Source organism: Octodon degus, unplaced genomic scaffold, assembly GCF_000260255.1.
Source record: "Octodon degus isolate 3935 unplaced genomic scaffold, OctDeg1.0 scaffold00026, whole genome shotgun sequence".
NCBI classification, from domain to species: Eukaryota; Metazoa; Chordata; class Mammalia; order Rodentia; family Octodontidae; genus Octodon; species Octodon degus.
The window spans coordinates 4,926,695-4,934,947 of NW_004524602.1; the positions used below are offsets into that span (position 1 = coordinate 4,926,695).

At 40.4% G+C, this 8,253-nt stretch overlaps 1 pseudogene; it reads right to left on the reverse strand.

Moving 5' to 3' along the window:
• Positions 1 to 754: 754 nt before the first annotated feature.
• On the reverse strand, positions 755 to 4,542 carry LOC101593152 (annotated as a pseudogene).
• Between the last annotated feature and the right edge of the window lie 3,711 nt (positions 4,543 to 8,253).

Below are 8,253 nucleotides of genomic sequence, written 5' to 3' on the forward strand. Positions count from 1 at the left end.
AGCCAGCAATCCTCCTACCTCAGCTTCCTCCTGAGTGTTGGAACCTGGTCCAAAAATGTTTTAGCTGTAGATTCAGTGTTATTCCTATGAAAATTCAGTGTTTTCTTTTTTTTTTTTTTTTTTTTTTTTTTTTTTTTTTTTTTTTTTAATTTTGGAACTTGAAAATGATCTTAGAAGAAGTGGAAAAGCTGGGCATGGTGTCGCATACCTGTAATCCCAGCACTCAGGAGGCTGAGGCAGGAGGATCATTGTGATTTCAAGAACAGCCTGAACTACAAAGTGAGGTCAAGGCCAGCCTGAACATAGGAGACCCTGTCTCAAAAAGACCAAACAAACACAAATGTAAGAGTTATTTTTTGAGGAAATTTTTTTTTAATTTTAAATTAAAATTAAAATTTTTTTAAAAAACAAGTTTTTTTTTTTTTTTTTTTTTTTTTTTTCAGAACTGGGGATTGAACTCGGGCCCTTGCGCTTGCCAGGGAAGCACTTATTCCACTGAGCCATCTCCCCAGCCCCTCTTTTTTTTTTTTTTTTACAGTTTACACATACTTTATTTACTCAGTTGAGGGCTCTCTGATTGTATGTATAAAATGCTCTGTGTAGTTGATCCCAGCATTCTTCACATTGACTTCAAGAAGTTCTGTTCTGTTTTTTTTCTGTTGAAGTTGCTCAGTTACTTGTTGGTTTATTTTCTTTCAGGATCAAGGTGGGTGCTTTCATAGAGAATCTTATTTTTCATTCCCTTTCCGGCAATTCTTTCCTGGATGCTTTCCTTTGCATAATTATACCTGCAATGGAACCAGCATCCTAAAGTCACCACGATAAATCCTCCTACACCAACATCACATGATCTTCTAACTCCGCTAGTTAACAAAAAGTATCCGAGTCCAGCCATGACAGATCCTAATGAGCCATACAGTACTGAATCCTGTGCACAGGGAATGTTTTCAACATCTAAAATTCCTAGGAGCTTAAAGGGCTTCCCCTTCGTGGGCTCGCCAGGCTCCGGGGCAGCCGCCAGGGCCCGGAGTGCACGGCTCCCCAGGAAAATTGGTAATATGGAATAGAATTTTTTTTTTTTTTTTTTTTGCGGTACTGGGGGTTGAACTCAGGACCTTGAGCTTGTCAGGCAAGCACTTATTCTACTGAGCTATCTCCCCAGCCCTGGAATAGAATTGATACCCAGCCAATGCACACTTCTGATGGATCTCATTGACATTCAGATATATACAGAATTCATACACACACACACTGTTTATGGCCCACATCTACTTCTGGTCATTGCAAACATTCATTGTGTTTAATAAATAAATAAATAGGAGCCGGGGAAATGGCTCAGTGGAATAAGTGCTTCCCTGGCAAGCGCAAGGGCCTAAGTTCAATCCTCAGTTCTGCCAAAAAATAAAAATAAATAAATAAAAATTATGTTGAGTAACAACATGGCAATGCCAACTGTCAAGAGCTACTATAAAACTGTGATTATCACAAGGTGTAGCGGCACCTACCTCTAATCCCAGCACTTAGGAGGCTGAGGCAGAGACACTGTTGTGAGTTCAGGGCTGCTTGGGCTACATAACCCTATTTCAGAAAACTAAAATTTTTTTTTAATTTTATGTGTGTGTGTGTGTGTGTGTGTGTGTGTGTGTGTGGCCAGCTCAGCCCACCAGGGGGCGGGGCTGGCCGGCATATGGTGCTGGAGGATTGAACCGCGGTCCCTGTGCTTTGCTAAGCTTGTTCTAAGTAGGTGCTTTAGATCACTGAGCCATCTCATCAGCCCCAAAAAACTAAAATTAAATCTAAAAATAAAATTATCAAGGGAGTTGGGGGCCAGCAAGATAGCTCAGTGGACTTAGCACCTGCTTAGGTAAGCACAGGCACCAGTCCCCAGCACCACAAGTGACGCCATTCCCACCACCCAGGCCCACTGAGCTGGCCACCAAGACCAGACATGGCATATGCCTATAATCCCAGAGCTGGGGAGGCTGAAAACAGGAGGATCACTATGAGTCTGATCTGTGTAGTGCGACACTGTCCCAAATACATAAAAAAGAAAAAAAAGTTGGTACTGGTATAGAAATAGACAATCCCAGCCAGGCATGGTGGTACATGCCTATAATCCCAGCATTCCGGAGATTGAGGCAGGAGGATCACCAGGAGTTTGAAGCCAAACTGGACTACACAGTGCAAGGCTAGGCTGGAATATATAGTGAGACTGTCATACACACACACTAAAACAATACTATGAAGAGAACATAGGGGGCTGGGGAGATAGCTCAGTAGAATAAATGCTTGCCCGGCAAGCACAAGGGCCTATGTTCAATCCCCGGTTCCTCTTAAAAAAAAAAAAAAAAGAGAGAGAGAGAACATATACACTGGAAAGAGACTTATACAGAATTATGAAACTACAAAAGAATCTCATGATAAACTAGGATGGCAATTTTTTCTGTCCTTTCTTTTTTCTTTTCTTTTTTTTTTTTTTTGCAGAACTGGGGATTGAACTCAGAACTTTGTGCTTGCCAGGGAAGGGCTTATTCAACTGAGCTATCTCCCTGGTCCCTCCTTTTTTCTTTTTGAGACAGGGTTTCACTATGCAGTTCAGGCTGGCCTCAGACTCATAGTGATCCTCCTGCCTCAGCCTCCCAAAACCTGGGATTACAGGCATGTGCCACCATATCTGAAATCAGAGATCAGATTTGAATCTTCCACCTTTGCCACAAATAACAACAAATGTGAATTGAAGAACAAAAAGCCACAATCTTCATTGGAATAGGAGAACTAACTGTGCTACTAGCTGGTTCAAATACATATATTAATTAATTAATTTGCTAAGTATTTGGTACAGGGTCTTACAGCTCGGGCTCAGTGATCCTCTTGTTTTCAGCCTCCCCAGCGCTGGGATTATGGGCATGTACCACCATGCTCTGTGTCAGTGGCCAGCCTAACATGCCTGGGGTGGGGCTGGTGAGGCTTGTGTTGCCAGAGATCAAACCCTGGTTCCCTGTGCTTGCCTAAGCAGGTGCTTAGTCCACTGAGCTATCTTGCAGGCCCCAAATACATATATTGAATATATCCTTCAAGCTGTCAGCTGATGAAGTAAGATATTTCCATGATAAAGAATAAAGACCTAGGGGCTGGTGAGATGGCTCAGTTGTCTAAAGCACCTATCTAGAACAAGCTAAGCAAAGCACAGAGACCGCGGTTCAATCCCCCAGCACCACATGCCAGCCAGCCCTGCCCCCTGGTAGGCTGAGCTGGCCACACACACTCTCACACACACACAAATAAATAAATAAAATTAAAAAAAAAAAGAATAAAGACCACTTAAGAAACTCAAGGCCACCAAATCACCACTGTAAAAACTTTTCAAGGAAATACTAGAAACAGTGAAGTTAACAATAATAAAATGCCTAATAGAGTTAATCCATGCAATACAATTAGGAATTAAGTCAAAGGGAAAGAAGGAATCATTAATAAAAAAAAAGCCATAAGAAGAATAAATTTAAACCATATCTATTAGTAATAATTTTCTACGTGAATGGTCTCAGTTCCCCCAGTCAAAGGACACAGACCGAAAGAATAGATCAAGAAACAAAATCCAACAGTATGCTGTATATAAGAAACACATTTAACTGAAAAAGAAATTCTTAGGGCTGGGATGTAGCTTGGTCATAGAACATTTGCCTAGTATGTGCAAGACCGTACGCTGCACACCCCAAAATAAATTAATAAATTTTTTTTAAATTGAATAGAAAATAATATTTTATGCAAGAGGAACCTGAAAAAAGCCAGTGTAGTTATCCTATATTCAGATGAAGTGGACAGCAAGACAGACAAAGCAAGAAAGGTCACTGTGTATTGATTAAAGGAACAATCCAACACAAAGAAATAACTATTACTAGCATGTATGCACCAAATAATTGCGCACCCAGCTTCATGAAACAAATACTACTGGACATAAAAGATAAGATAAACATAATTATAACGGGGAACCTCAATACCCCATTGTCACAAGTGGAGCCTAGATCAACTTGACAAAAAAATTAACAAAATTAGAGTTGAACAAAACCTTCAAGCAAATGAACTTAGTAGATACCTGCAGAGTGGCCCACCCAACAAACTAGAACTCAATGGCAAAAGACAACAAATGATGGAACTTAAAGAATACCCTCATGAGTAATGCACATAAGAAAGAAATGTAACAGTTCTTAGAACTCAACAATGATGCCAACACAGCACGCCAGAACTTACAGAACAACATGAATATGATATAATAACCCTGCACAAAATAAAAAAATTTAAAAAAAAGATATAATAACCCTGAATAATCTAATAGGCAATGAAATTGAAGCAGTAATAAAAATACAACCAACTAAGAAAACCCCCAGTCTCAGCAGATTCACAGCCAAATTCTCAAACATCTAACACCAATACTCTTCACACTCTTTAATGAAATCAAAAGGTAAGGAGTACTCCGAAAGGCATTTCTAGAAGCTACCATTACCCTGATACCAACACCAGACAAGGATCCTCCCTCACCCCCATCCTGGCAAAAAAGAACTATATACAATCTCTTTAATGAATACAGATGCCAAAATTCTCAACCACATACTGGCAAACAGAGTGCATCAAATCATCCAAAAGATTCCACATCGTGACCAAGTAGGCTTCATCCCAGGATGGTTCACCAGACACAAATATCTAAATATAGCTCATCACATAAACAGATGCAAGGACAAAAATCACATGATCATCTCAAGAGATACAGAAGAGCCTTTGACAGAACCCAACATCCAATCATGATTAAAACACTGAGGGAAAGGACCTGATGTCATTCTGATACAAGCCATTTATGACAAACCTACTGCCATCATCATATTAAGTGGTGAGAAACTGAACACTTTTTCTCTAAAGGAAGGAACAAGAGAAGGATACTGTATCAGAGCCTACTGGAGAAACATATAATACACATGTATAAGAATTTACATTAAAAAAATAAAATTAAGAAAAAAAGAGGGGCTGGAGAGATGGCTCAGTGATCTAAAGCACCTACTTGAAACAAGCTTGGCAAAGCACAGGGACCGTGGTTCGATCCTCCAGCACCACATGCCAGCCAGCCCCGCCCCCTGGTGGGCTGAGCTGGCCACACACACACACATAATAAATAAATGTAATAAATAAAAATAAATAAATATTTAAAAAAAAAAAGAATTTATTATGGTCTACTGCACTCTTTTAGAATATTTTGCTGAGTTTACACACCTATAATATTCAATAACGGAACTTCGAAAAAATAGGGTATACAGATGAATGTCCATTTTGTATCTGTGTATTCAAAGTGGTAAGGATAGATATATAGTTGCATTCTCTTAATGAATAGAATGATTTGTTCTAATGGTGTTTGCAAACAGGATCTCAAGTCCGCATCTTGTGCAGCAATTAACCACTAAGAAGAATATATGCAGTGTGTTATTTGTTGAAAGTGTACTTCCGATTTGATTTGAAACTCTCTCATTGCTATCTGTTTATCAATAAAATTTTCAAATATAAAATAAATAAATAAATAAATAAATAAGACAAAAAAAAGAATTTACAGTCGGGCTTTCATCAGCTACCCACGGAATTGAGTGTGGGAGAGTGCGAAAGGGCTGTCTTCAGAGAGGATCCCAGGGGCCCAGTGGAAGGCCTGGGCTCTGCATAGTGTCCCATGTGAGTGCCCGTGAGGAGACTGAATGGTCTGCACTGAAAGCCTGGAGACCATGTCCAGAGTGAAAACAAACACTGGAGCTCCCTCAATGGAAACAGAAGCAAGCCTCCTCCTTCCTTAGTTACCATGCTGATAATAATCCTTGTTAAGGTAGGTCTTCCTCATCCACAGCTATGCTTGAGCTGGTCTAGTTGGATGTTACTCAAATTGACACAATCAGCCGTCACAGATACCCACTGTCGTCAGTCCTGTTCAACACAGTGCTTGAATCATTAGCCACAGCTGGGCATGGTGCTACACACCTGTAATCCCAGCACCTGGGAGGCTGAGGCAGGAGGATCACCATGGGCTTGAGGCCAGCCTGTACTGCATATCAAGGACCTGTCAATAATGATAATAATAATAACCCAAAAAGATTAGCAAGAGCAATTAAAAGAAAACAAATCATTTACAGATGACATGATTCTTTACAAAGAAGACCCAAAGTAATTCTACCAAAAGGCCCCTAAAATAACAACCAAATCCAGAAATACAATAGGAGGGGCCGGGGAGATGGCTCAGTAGAATAAGCACTTGTCTGGCAAGCACAAGGGCCTGAGTTCAATCCCCGGTTCCGCAAAAAAAAAAAAAAAAGAAGAAATACAATAGGAGTAAAATCATACAAAAAGCAACAGTATTCCTGTACTTCAATGATAAATGTCGGTCCTTACTTTGTAAACATCCTCATCCTGTGCAGAAGCAGGGAGATGGTTTGAGTGCAACACAAGTGGGGGTGGGGGAGGTAGGCTGCTTACAATATACAGGAAGGAAAGAGGCTTTCTTTCCTCCTCCTCCACTTGTTCTTGTTGCTTTTGCTGTCTTCTTGCCACCTTGAATGTTGTCCCTGTGCCACAACCCCCTGCCTTGGAGCCAGCTGATTACAGACTGAAACCTCTACAACCTGTGAGCTAAATTGAAACTTTCCCTCCTCAATGTTGAGTGTTGGGTATTCTGTCCCAACACCCAACGATGAGAGAAAAGTAACTAAGAAGTGAAAGACCTGGCTAATGAAAACTATACTACTGTGAACAATGAAATTAAGAATGACATCAGAAAGTGGAAAGATGGCCCGTGTTCCTCAATAGGTAGGACAAATATAGTCAAAATGGCCAGACTTCCAAAATTGATATGAAGATTGAACACAATCCTAATCAAAATACCAGCAGCATTGTTCACAGAACAGAAATGTGGGAAAACAATCCTAAAATTCATGTGGAACCAGAAGAGATCCAGCATAGTAAAAGCAATCCTGGGGGCTGGAGAGATGGCTCAGTGGTCTAAAGCACCTATATGGAACAAGCTTGGCAAAACACAGGGACCGCGGTTCAATCCTCCAGCACCACATGCCAGCCAGCCGCGCCCCCTGGTGGGCTGAGCTGGCCACACACACACACACACACACACACACACACACACACACAATGTTAAAAAAAAAATTAAAAAAAAAAAAAAAGCAATCCTGGCCAACAATAGCAAAGCAGGTCATATCACAATCCTGGATTTGAAGTTATATTTCAAAGCTATAGTGATAAAAACAGCATGGTATGGGCACAAAATCAGGAGAATCAAAGGAACAAACTAGGACATAGAAACAATCCTAAGCATATTCAACTGTTTGATGTTTGACAAAGGGATCAGAAAATATACAGTGGACCCCCCCAAATTCATGGGGGGAGCATTCCTAAAGCACCTAAGAACTGAAAAACTGCAAATTTCAGATAGCAGAAAAAAGTCTATAATGATTTTTATACTTTAAACTCTGAATATACAATGTCTCCCACAGTTATGTAATTTAATAAAGTACTGTATTAGTAAAACCTTAGAAGGTGCAGGCTAGTTAGGTAGCACTTTAGGGATCTTAAGGTTTTAAGAACAAGACCAGCCAGGTGCGGTGGCATGTGTTCGTAATCTTGGCAGAGAGACTGAGGCAGGAAGATTGCTGCAAGTTCAAGGCCAAACTGAACTGCATAGTAAAACCTCGTCAATGAAGAAGGGGAAGAAGAAAGAGAAGAAGAGAAGGGAGGAGGAATAGTTACACATGGCAGAGCAGCATGTTTTGATGCTGTGCATCTGCCAGAATTGGGTTACACGGCAACAGCCAATCAGCAGTGAGAAGAATAATGCCCTCAGATTGGCTGGTTGCAAACCTCCTGCCAAAAAATCATTTGGTTCAAGCTTTCACAGAGAGCAAATTGGTCAAGCAATGGCCGTGACTCATCCTCATGTCAGACACTGACAAAAGAATGTACAAAGGGCGGTACAGGGCTACAGGATAAATCCTGAGAGTATTTGGCTCACCTTATCAGATACAGAAGTTACATTTCTTGGTATATAGGTCTTGCTATATCTTGGTCTTAACCATCCAGCAGAAAAGTATAAAAACGAGGTATATAAAGTAAATCCATATTAATACGATGAGCTGTAAAAGGCTCAAGTCAATAACTTATGAGGATAACCCACTAATATTATAGACTGCTAGACAGTGTTAGATTGTTTAGTTGAATTCAAAC